Source organism: Mirounga leonina, unplaced genomic scaffold (assembly GCF_011800145.1).
Source record: "Mirounga leonina isolate KUSES-001 unplaced genomic scaffold, KU_Mleo_1.0 Mir_93, whole genome shotgun sequence".
Taxonomy (NCBI): domain Eukaryota; kingdom Metazoa; phylum Chordata; class Mammalia; order Carnivora; family Phocidae; genus Mirounga; species Mirounga leonina.
This window is the reverse complement of record NW_023270854.1, coordinates 34175750-34188616: the sequence shown is the minus strand read 5'-3', so window position 1 is coordinate 34188616 and position 12867 is coordinate 34175750.

The following is a 12867-nucleotide window of genomic DNA, read 5'->3' as shown; positions in this document are numbered from 1 at the left end:
ACTAGACCTAAGACAAAAGCATACATTTTGTATATATGGTTTGTATTAGTTTACTAGGGCTGTGTATTAGTCTGCTCAGGCTGCCATTACAAAACGCGATGGACTAGGTGGCTTAAAAAACAGAAATTCATTCCTCACATTTCTGTAGTCTGGGAAGTCCAAGATCAAGGTATGGCAAGGTAGGTTACATTCTGAAGACTCTTCTCTTGGCTTGTAGGTGGCAGCCATCATGCTTTGTGCTAACATGACCTCTTTGTGTGTGCTCAGAGAAACAAAGCAAGACAGAGCTATTTCATGTCTCTTATAAGGACATTAATACTATCAGATCAGGACTCCATCATTATGATCTCATTTAACCCTAACTGCTTCCTTAGAGGTCCCATCACCAAATATAGCCACATTGGGGATTAGGGCTGAAATATATGAATTTTGAGGGGGACATAAACATTCAGTCCCTAACAGGCTGCTATTACAAAGTACCAGAGACTGGGTAGCTTAAACAATATAAATAGGCTAGAAGTCTGAGATCAAGGTGGGTTGGCTTCTTCCAAGCTCTCTCTCTCTCCTTGGCTTGTAGATGGCTGTCTTCTCCCAAGGTCTTCACATGGCGTCTTCCTTTTGGATGTGTCTGTGTTTAATTTTTCTTTTCTTATAAAGATACCATTTACATTGGATTAGTCATAGGATTAGGGACAACAGTACTGACCTCATTTTAACTAGTTACCTCTTTAAAGACCGTATTTCCAAATACAGTCACATTCTGAGGTTCTGGGAGTTAGGACTTCAACAAGTGAAGAGGGGTGGGGTACAATTAAGCCCATATCATGTACAAAACACTCAAGATTTAGAAAATGCCTTTTTAAAAAAGATTTATTTATTTATTTACTTGAGAGAGAGAGAGAGAGAGAGAGTCTTAAGCAGATTCCTCACTGAGCACAGAGCCTGATGCAGGACAAGATGTGGGCTAGATCTCGCGACCCTGACTAAGATCATGACCTAAGTGGAAACCAAGAGTTGGCCTCTTAACCTTACTCTGCCACCAAGGTGCCTCAGAAAGTGCTTTTTATGTGTAGAGGAGCTTATGATTTATGCCAATCAACAAATACTCAATTGATACATTCCCCCAAAATGACTATTATCTATTTATTTATAAACTATGTCTCCAAAGGACAGTCATTTGATTAGTGAGCTCATGCTCCAATATTTAATGTAATTAAACAATATTTAAAAATAAAAAAATATTTAAAAAATATCCATAGTAAATCCATGATCCTGCTTTATAAAAGAGCATGTCCCATCTAACCCTTAGTGTATGTAGAGATTCTGGAATAAAATTTTCAAAAGACTGTTCAATAATTTACACTAATCGCTAATTCACATTACTGGAGTCCGTCTTCTGTTAGTTTAAATAAGTGAAGATATTTTAAATTCCATCCTCCACTCCCAACAAAGAAGCTTTGCCTGCCCTTGTGTGCATTCATTCAGTCACAGAGAAGTAAACCTGACTGGCAGCTTTCTAGCCTCTTTTTGTATGCAGAGCTGCTTGCATGAGGCCAGTATTATTAAGGTTGAGTTCTGACATTTCAAAGAAACATTGGAAGATTTTGACCTCTTTGGGAATCTGAAAGAAAAAGGTACTGATGAGTCTCTAGTCACCTTAGCACGATTCTGCTCCCCCACTAACTAGAGAAAATTTTGGTTATGTCTTTTAAAACAAGATTTATTTCCTTTTCTAATTAACTGTCAAGAATAAACAAAAATAGTCTCTTCGATTTTTGCTCTCACACATAGGTTTTCTAGCCGGAGGAGCGACTTCACAGGCAAGGTCTCTGCTACTCACCTCTCACCGTCATCGCCCACAATTAAGACTCATTAAGATTTTCCTCACTTCCATCTTTCAAGGACAAAAATAATGCCAGCTATTACCATTTGTCTTATTCCAATAGGGAAACCCATGGGGGGTTTTATGCTGAGAATTTCAGAATTTTCTTTAAAATCACAGGGCTGAGAAATAATGAGCTCTGAGCTTAATTTTCCTTATCTTTGTGTATAGGTGTATAATGTTTATTCTGCCAACATTTTATACCCTTTCAGGCAAAGTTCACTTACTTTCCAGTGTGGGCTGCTATAGTTTTATTCTTCCACCAGTATTGGGGCAAATGTGTTGCTACTTCTCAGAAACCTCCAAATCACCAGCCTTATGTGTAGGAATCTCAGTGAGACTGTATGCTTGGGTATGCATGTATGTGTAGTATTATGTGTTTGTATATTCCCATACCCTAAGTTCACTACAAGCTAAATTTTCACCAGCCACCAGCTAAAATTAGTGAGTAGAATAGGTGCTTTAAGACATTGTGTCAGCTCTTGTGATGATCTGACATCATAATTAACTCAATCTTATCTCATTTGAAAGGCAATAAAACTTTCCAAATTATCCTATTTACTTCCAGTGGATTATCTTGTTAACCTGGGAGAATGAAACTCCATGCAGAGTACCCTCCCTTTACAGCTCTTTTAAAATATAAAACACAAAGATATGCCAACATGCAAACACCTATAGCCACACACACAAATTCCTGCCTACAAAGACTATATAGAATTCTTCCCTGCCTCCTATCAGGGAGGTTCTTAACTTAATGTTACTTTTTCAGTATTATTCTCCTACTCAAGAAACCTGAATAACTCTTCAATGCTTATAGAAGGGGTTTCAAAGTTTTGGCAATGAAGAGTTAATTTTTATAGCTCTGAATCACTGAAATATCTCCATGACTGTGGATAGGATTTCTGAAAATGATGTCTATAAGTTACACGTGCACCCATTATCCATACAGAGCCCACCACCTCAGAAATATGTGGTAAAACATAGAAACGTAATTAAGGGAAAGAAGGAGATGCAGAATCAGGCATTCTGTAGGGATGAACCAAGATCATGCCTTGAGGTCTGTTGGTCTATTTATCAGGGATTCCTAACTTGCAAGATTTTTAAGCATAACATTTACAGCCCTCTGTAATTTAACTCTTCCATAGATCTCCATGCTATTTACCTCCACTGTTCCCAATACATACCCTATCACCCCATAACTCCAGGGGTGCAGGAACCCTTCAGTGTCACCCACACTAGCTTTTCCCCTATTATCTTTTTTTTCATATATCCAAACTCTCATCTCTCTTCTCTTTCCCCTCATTCCAATCCTTCTCAATCTCTCAGTGGAACCCGGGCATCTTTAGAGGTGCCTCAGGGTCTCAGGTAGGACTGCTGGGAACAGGAAGAAGGATTTGTGAGGAGGTAGTGAAGCCCTGGGCTCTGAGACCTTATCCTCTACTTCAACAAGAGATGATCTGTGTAGGTTCGAATGTAGTCTAAATAAAATTTGAAGAACCACTGCTTTAAAACTCATTTCAAATGAGCCCACAAAGACACCTTCCTCCCCGAGGTTCTTATATCACTTTCTACCATTATGTGGCACTTATATTTTCATTTATATGTTTACCTCTGCATATGTTTTCTCTCAAATTAAAATGCAGGTTTTTTTTTTAATGCTACTTGTATTATTTGATAATGGCACACTACAATGGATTTTAAAGACCTGCCCACACTCAGGGCAACAATTTGGATGTCTATATCATATAGGCTGCTTAGGAACCACACAAGAAATCTGTGCTTTCACACTTTCTGCTCTATCCTTGCCTTTGTTGTGAAGTCACTCAATCTGTTAGCAAGTCATTAGTCTCACTTTAATTACTGAACCTGTTAGTTATTCATTCCTCTTGTTGGGAAAACTGTATTTATGTGAGTGAAACAATTGGATAGCAATGGAAGATCTCATTTATGAAAAGTGGAAGAGAGGGTTAGGCAATAGCCTACAAAAAAGAATGAAGTAAATCATACATGTTTAGTGCTACAGCATTTGCAAAATGCTTTCATGTTACCTCATTAATCAACTCTACAACCATTTCAGTGAGATATTATTATCCCCATGTAAAGTTAAGAAAATTACTTATCAGAGAGGTGAAGACTCTTATCCAAGGCCATACAACACTGAGGAATGATCTAAACATAAACCATAATTTTAAAATCTCCAAATCCTCACTATAAACGTGCTGAGCTATTAGAACAAAAACACCATAGTAGGGAGTGGTTTCTGAGTTGGACCAGATGATAGACTATTAAAATAAATGAAACCAATTGAGGAAAATCTTTAAAGAATTCTTAATTCTAATATTCTGCAAGTTTATTTGCAAGAACTTTTCTGTGAAGATGTTTACATATTGACCCAATACATGCACACGTAGCTCTTTCTTTCACTAAGTTACAATGCTGTAAAACATGAACTCCTCCTTCAACATCTCTCTGCTTTTCCACTCCTTCTTTGCTATTCCTCTCTCATTTTAGAAAAAGACATGCCCCACTCATCATTTTTGCTGACTCCCCTTTTTACCTATATTCTTGTTCCTGTTACCTCGATGCTTCACTGGAACTTCACTAACTATTCCTTCCTCATAGTAACACCTTTCTTTCTCCATCCCTTCCTTCTCTAGATTATGCAAATATTTATACAATAAAAAGCCTCGGGGCGCCTGGGTGGCTCAGTTGGTTGGGCGACTGCCTTCGGCTCAGGTCATGATCCCGGAGTCCTGGGATCGAGTCCCACATCGGGCTCCCGGCTCGGCAGGGAGCCTGCTTCTCCCTCTGACCCTATCCCCTCTCATGCTGTTTCTCTCTCAAATAAATAAATAAATAAAATCTTTAAAAAAAAAAAAGCCTCAACCCTCTTTGCTCTTCAAAATACCATTTGATCTCTATTTCTCTTTATAATCTAAATTCTAAAAATATTTTTCTTTTTCAGCATCCACTCCCTCATCATGAACTACTCACTGGTTCCCTTGAAATCCAATGCTTGCTCTCCTTATTTCACAGAAATAACTAGCTGAGCATTACACTTAGGGTCAATAACAATATATTTTGCAATATCCTTAGTGTATACAATAGACCTCTTTTCTCACTATGCTATCAGTTTTTCAGGTTTTGACTCAGGTTATAGCTCCAAACTGAGGGACAAATAAAATTCTCACAATATAATGAAAAAGTGCTTTCAGTATAATTATTTCAATATAACTTCAATGAAGATATTAACAAATTGTGATAGTACCTAGTAAAATTAAGGATGCGTGTAACATGTTATGCAGTAATTTCATTCCTACCTTTCTACCCTAGAGAGATGCTATACATATGCAGCCAGGGGTATGCATAACAATGCTCAGAGTAGCCTTGTTTTAAGAGCACCAATGTCAATCAACAGTAAGATGGATATATAAATTATATACACAAAATAGAATACACAACATGGAAGTAGAAAAAATGAAAATATTGCTACTACAATCAGCAATTATTTCATCCTAGCCCTTCTGTAACCAATTGGTTTTATCTGTAATTGCTTTACTATTAACAGTTTTATTGAGATATAGTTCATATAACATATAATTCACCCATTTAAAGTATACAATTCAATGATTTTTAGTATGTTCAAAGAATTGTGTAACCATCACAATTTTAGATTATTTTTATCACTCCCAAAAGATATGCTATACCCTTTAGTAATTATGCACCCTTCCAACCCAAGGTTTCAACAGTCCTAGGTAACCACTAATCTACTTCCTATCTACATAGATTTGCTTATTCTGCACATTTCATAAAAAGGGAATCATACAATGGTAGTCTTTTGTGGCTGGCTTCTTTCACTTATTATAATGTTTCCAAGATTTATCCATGTTGTAGCATGTATTGGTTATTCAAATAATATTCAGTTGTATTGATATACCATATTTTATTTATCAGTGCATAACTTGGTGAACATTTGAGTTATTTACAACTTCAGGCTGCTATAAATAATGCTTCTATAAATATTTGTGTACAAATTTTTATGTGGACATATTTTCATTTCTATTTCATTTCTCATATACATTTAAGAGTATAACTGATGGGTCATAGTCATACGATAATTCTATATTTGTCTTTTCAAGGAACTATTCGACTGTTTTCCAAAGTGGCTGTACCATTTTACATTTCAACCTGAAGTATATGAGAGTTCCAAATTTCCTATGTCCATGATGACACTTGCTACCACTTTTTGAGAGGAGAGAGAAGTGGAGACCGGGGTGGGGGGATAGTGGGAGAAATCGAGAGAGGGTGTTCTCAAGGATTCAAAATCTGAAGACTCTGGGAAAAGCTACCTTCAACATAGCTTCTTTCTACTCCATCCTAACTCCAAACTATTTATCTTGAGCCACTAATCACTGGAAACTTTTGCAACTTGGGATTAAGTAAGGCGTTGGACTGTGTTTGGGTCCCAGCTGAGGGAATTGATGCAAGGCTATCTCTACTTGGAGAACACATGAAACAGAGATCTAAAAGCAACAGATCCTGAGAAGAAATAGGTCTCCAGAGATCTGTTGGCCTTGGTGGATGGGCTTCCAATAGGAATCTCTCAGCATAAGGAGATTGAGCCTTTGAGGTAAGAAAACACAAAGAGATCTGACAGCAGAAATGTCCTTTTGGTATCTTAACAGAAGATGGGCAGGTTTCTGACTACACAGCAAACCTAAGGTGATAATAATGCTTGCATCTTCCAAAATTTTCAGGATTCAAGAGTTAGGGAACTAAAAATAGCAGATCTAAACCTCAGGTTACAAACCAAATAAAAAACCCTCATCTCATCTCAGAGGGAATATAGGATATAGAAAGAGGAAGATAAGGCAGAAATTCAGAATAAATACCAACGGAAATAAACTTATCGTATGAGTCAAATAAAATGTAAATTAAAAAATGGGGTTCATAAAGGGCTCCAAGTGCTGCACAAAAATATGTTTCCAGAGCTAAAATATGATTTTTCAGGGGTTCCTGGGTGGCTCAGTTGGTTAAGCATCTGCCTCCAGCTCCGGTCATAATCTTAGGGTCCTGGGATGGAGCCCCATTGGGCTCCCCGTTCAGCGGGGTGTATGCTTCTCCTTCTCCCTCTGACCCTCCTCCCCATTTATGGTCTCCCTCTCTCTGTCTCAAATAGATAAATAAAATCTTAAAAAGAAATAAAAATAATAAAATATGATTTTTCAACTAAATAATCCATTATGTGAATTGAAAGAAAGGATGGTCATTATTAAGACCCCAATTAATGACCTATATGACAATAAGAAATACATCAAAACTCAGAGAAAAAGGAGACAACTATTATGAGAGAACAGATAAAGAGACATGAAGCATATTGTTCAAATGGTAGTTTTAAAGAGAGAAACAGTGAGTTTAGGGAAAGTATTAATAATTAAAGAAATAATGAAGAAAATTTTCCTGAGCTAAAGAATGTATTAAGCATTGGACAGGCTCACAAAGTTTCAATCTGAAGTAAAGAGAAAAAATAAACAAAAAATAATAAAACACTCAGGTATATTTATATCCTATAAAATTCTTCAACCATTGTAATGATAACAAGAAAAATCATAAGACTTATAGGTAAAATAACACATTATTTACAAAGGAAAAATAAATCAGACTACCGTTGGACTTCTCATCTGTAATACTGAACATGGAACACAGTGCAATTATTATCTATAGATGAAATTAAAAACTCAGGAGATAGGTTAAAATACAGATTAATTAATTAATTAATGTGTTAAAATGTGTTAAAACAGAGAAAATTTGTAAACTGAAAGTTGAAACCAAGGGAATTATTTAGAATGGAACATAGAGAGATAAAGACATAAAGAGCAAAGCAGAAACATTAAGGCAAAAAGCATAACGAATTTCATTACATAAGAATAAAAGATAAAATTTATCAGGAAACCTGAAAATAAGCTTAAATTACATAATGCAGAAACAGCAAAGATTGATAAAATTTTAAACTTTGTCAAACCATAACCACACTGAATTTAACATATAATTCCCAGAAATAAGAACAACTAAAAAATACAAATATATTTAGAATATGAAATGATTAAATAAAGTATAATTTTATGGATACCACAACCAAACAAAACTATTTCTCTATCTCTATATCTATCTAAGTATCTATGTATTTATCTACCCATGTATCTATCTACATATACATACATATACATGCAAAACTATATATATATTTATACTTAATTAGTTGGTTTTATACATGTATATGTATATGTATTTTATACAAGCATGTATGGAACATTTACAAAAACAGAAATAGACTTCTCAAGAAATGCCTAATAATCACTAACATACAAACTATATTTCTGGGACATGATGAATTCAAATTGTGAGTCAATAAAATGAAGAGCTAAAAATTCCATTTAGGAATTTAAGCCTCTCCCTAAATAAACCATAAATCAAAAAATCACACTGATAATTAGAAAATAAACTTAATGGAATGATAAAAAAACAATAATACATACTACAACTTTGGTGTTCACCTAAAGAGGTGCCAGAATACATATTTATAGCCTTAAAGATAAAAATGGAAAATTAATGGTGGATGCTTTTGACTACAGAATTAGAAAAAAATAGTAAATTCAAAGAAAAGTGAATAATGGAGATAAGAGTAGAAAGTAATAAAGTATAAAACAAAGATAAAATATAAAGGATCAACAAAACCAACAGATTTATAAACAAAGAAATAAGCCTTATACATTTTAATAAATTAGAAAAAACCCACAATATTCACTCAAAAAAAAAAAGAACACAAATAAGTAATTTTAGGAATAAAAAGAGAACATGAATGTGGATCTGCTATAGAACCTCCCCAAAAATCAATGTTATAAATAATTTTGTAGCAATAAATTGAAAACTTAGATGAAATGGTCAGTTTTCCCAAAAGGGTATACATTGCCAAAGCTGACTCTTAAAAACAGAAAACCTGAAATTGTCAAAGGCATTATATTAGGACTTCATATTATGTTCCCTATACCACCAGTCCCAGATAGTTTTTCTGGTGCATTTTTACAATCGTCCAAATAATACTCTATGTTTTATACACATTTTTTCCCAGGTGATGGAAAGATATGGATCATTGCCACCTCCATTTCTGATCTGGTAAAACCTTGATAAAACATCCAGACTAAATCACAACACAAAATAAAATTTTAAAATAGTCTCAAATTCTTAAATAGTCACAAACTGTATCCAGAAATATAAAAACAATTTATGACCAGGTTGAGTTTATGCTAGAAATAATATGATGATTGAACATTAGAAATTCTATTAAAATAACCCATAGCATTAACAAATTAAAAGTGAAAATAATATGCTAATATTAATTGATCTTAATAAATGGAGAAAAAGCATCAATAAAATTCAATACTCATTCATAGCAAAGCCTCTAAGCAAACTAGGACTACAAGGAGACTTCTTTTGCTAGACAAGGGTCACTCTAAGAAACCATAGCAACTATCACCTTTAGTAGTGAAATATCAAAGAAATTCTCTTAAAAATTTGGAACATCAAAATATACTGTTTAATAGTGCTTTTTTCCCCCTACATTGTTCTGAAGTTTCTACAAGATGTAATTAAATAAGAAATAGAACAATTCATAAGGAAGAAATAAATGATCATAGATCATATATAAAGAATGTAGTATTAATCTTTGGTATTCTAGTTTTCTGCTATGCTGTGCTATTTTTAAGTATTAAGCAACAGGCAATTTCATATAATGTTGTTAAATATTTCATGAAATTCAGAGTATGAGTTCTTTACATATTGAAATACACTCAGACAGTTATTCAGAAGATTGAAATTTTGAATCAAACAAAGAAATAGTCAAAAAAGCTCTGACCAAAAATCATCCTCTTTTAAAACAATTTAAAGCTTTAAAAGTGTTTCATATATCATTGCTACACATGGTCATTTGTCTGAATATCCCCTCATATCTGGCTGCCCTCTGCCTTGAACCTTGTAGAGAAACCTTATAGAGGCCCCTGCTCTCCGGGTACCTCTGTTTGTCTCTAGGACATGTGCAGTATGTATACTTGGCTCTCCCTGTTCTTGGGTTCTACAGACATGTTTCTCATCTCTACCTTTCTCTGTCACTCACCCTACAGTCTTTCCCTTGCTTCTTGCTGAGACAATTTGCGCCTTTAAAGCACAAAAGGCTTAGGCACTGGGGATACACAACCTAGAAAGACTTACAGTTTTCTATTCATGCATATTTCCTTCCCGAAGGAAGACAGCAGAACTGACAGATGGATTAATTCACTTGAACGGCAAGGGTTAAATAAGGGTGGCTATAGATTAATAGCTCAAAATACAGTCAAGGCATAGCAGACCTTGTTGGAGTTCATCATACCCCATAGTCTCCACAATTTCAAAATATGCTGGCCAACTTCCAATTGCTCATCTGATATTTGTGTCCTGCCTGAGGGCTTCTCTGGAACCTAGAAAGGTCATGATTTCTCTGCCTGAAGCTGGCAAATTAACTCCACCCAAATCTGGGAGCCTTTGATGACTCTTGAGAGGTGGTATCAAATTACACTCAAAACAAAAACATCAACATTTCCCCCACAGGATTTAAATGAAACTAAGAGTCTCATACTGTAATAGGCAAGATGTCCAGGACACAATCCAAAACTACCTGGCTTATGGAGAACTATGGCAATCTTAACTCTTCTGGGAAAAGCTGTCTAATAGAAGCCCATGTGAGAGTGATATCGGCAATATAGCAGAATAGGAGGTTCCAAATCTAGTTCCCTGCAGAAACACTGATTTGACAATTATCTGTGGACAAATAAACCTTCACAAGAGCTCTGGAATCCAGGTAAGAAATTACAGCATCTGGATGGAGCCCTGTGTGTTCATAAGACACACAAGAGAAGACACACTGAAAGGACAATTTCAATTTACCCATATTACCCTTCCCCCAAGACCATGAAGCATGATGCCTAGAGATATGCCCTTGGCCCAGGAATTTACCTGTGGGGAAAGGGAGTAACCTGAGAGCCCAAGTAAACTAAGTGTCCAAGTTCAAGCATAAGTCCCAGTAAATTTTGTTTCAGCCATTCTAGCTAATGTGTGGCAGTATCTCATCATGGGTTTAATTTGTATTTCTTTAACAACTAATAATACTAAACACCTTTTATGTCTTTATTTTTCATTCATATATCTCTTTGTTGAATTGTCTTCTCACATCTTTAGCACATTTATTAATTGTGTTATTTGTTTTTTTTATTTTATGAGTTTGGGAGTTATTTATATACTCTGGATACAAATCCTGCAACAGATATGTGATTAGCAGATATTATCTCACAGTTGGTAGGAAGTCTTTTTTTTAAAACATCTTTATTGAGGTATCATTTACAAACCATAAAATTCAACAATTTTAAGTTTACAATTCAATAATTTTTAACAAATTTCCAGAGTTGTGCAACCATGGGTTGCTCGTCCTTTTTTTAATCTTATGCATTGACAATGGCAACCAGTCTTGGTCCTGATTCCTACAACTAAGCTTGTACTTCGAACTCTAATTTCAGTACCCAGGTTCCTGTTTTAACTGCTCTGTGCACAGTTCTTCCATGCTTGGTGTGATGGTTATACTTACTAGGCACTGCTGTGACTAAACTTAGAGCATCTTCATTATCCTCCTTGAGCCTTGCTTGAATGACCAGAGGCTTTCCACCCACTATCAGGATATGAGCACCTTATTCATGTGACTTGCTCCTCCAGTTTTCTGTAGCTCAGAGCTTCCATGTCCTCTCCACTGTTCCTCTGTCTTTCTGGTCTATAGAATTCCATTGATCTCTCAGTCTGGCAGGTCACAAAAGTCCTAATTTTGACCTTCCTCTTGTGTCTTCCACAGCTCTTAGAAGACTAGATGTAAAGTGGTCCTGAATACAAAACTTGTTGTTGGGTAATCACTATTTTTAAACTCTTGACATTCCTCTTTTCTTTCTCTTACGTCTTTAAAACACTTCAAAAAGACCTGCAAAATTAAAAGATCCCAACCTCTTCTTTAAGCAGTCCTGTGTTTCAGAGTCATTTCCAGGGTATATGAATCCTAAAAACTAGAAGTATGAATGCCAAAGAATGCATGATGGAAAGATGTTTAGGCAAGCTAGGGTGAGGGCTTTGCAGCTCAAAATGATGTCTTCAAATCCCGCTGGGAAAAAAAAAAAAAAGACCACTACTCTGACCCTGAAGCAACAATTTTCTCTCCAACATAAAGAGTTCCGTGATTAGAACTGTCCTGATTTGCTGCAAATACCTTTTTCAAAGGATTTTGGTGTGCCTCATATTTAAGCATTATTCATGTTAGCAGAGAAATTAAATTCCTCAAATCCTATTTAAGGCTGGGATGGGGGGGACGAGGAGAGCAGGGGGATTTACCCACTGATGCTAAAGTAGAAAACAGAGAGCATGACTTGCAGCTGTTCAGCTCTGTCTTAAACAAGAAAACAAACCTCCTAACCAGCCACCACCAAACACCTTTCCCTTGGTTCCCATAGCAACACCTCTATCCTCTGGTGCCCACGAAGTCTCTAATGCCTCCGACTAGTTGGATTCATTGGCACCTGCTCCCCTTGCCAGCTCTTGTCAAAACTTATTAGAATGAGAATCTTTTCCGATAGCACTAGTGGGAAAAGAAAGCAAACACATTTAGTTCACTGGAGATCTCTTTCAATTCCCAGTCAGGCTAGCATCTTCCTAAGGAGGACAGTACCCACCTGGGCTCACTGTGTCCTGCCCGCAGACTTGCGCACACTGACACACATGGTGAAGCAGTGACCCAGCAGGGTGTGTCCATCTGAAAGGCTGTCCTTTCTCAGGGCCTTTGTTCTAGTCTATGATACCCACGTTTCTGATGCTTTGCAAGGGAAGGAAAGAGTTAGTCCAAGGAGCAGGTATTCTGATCCTTC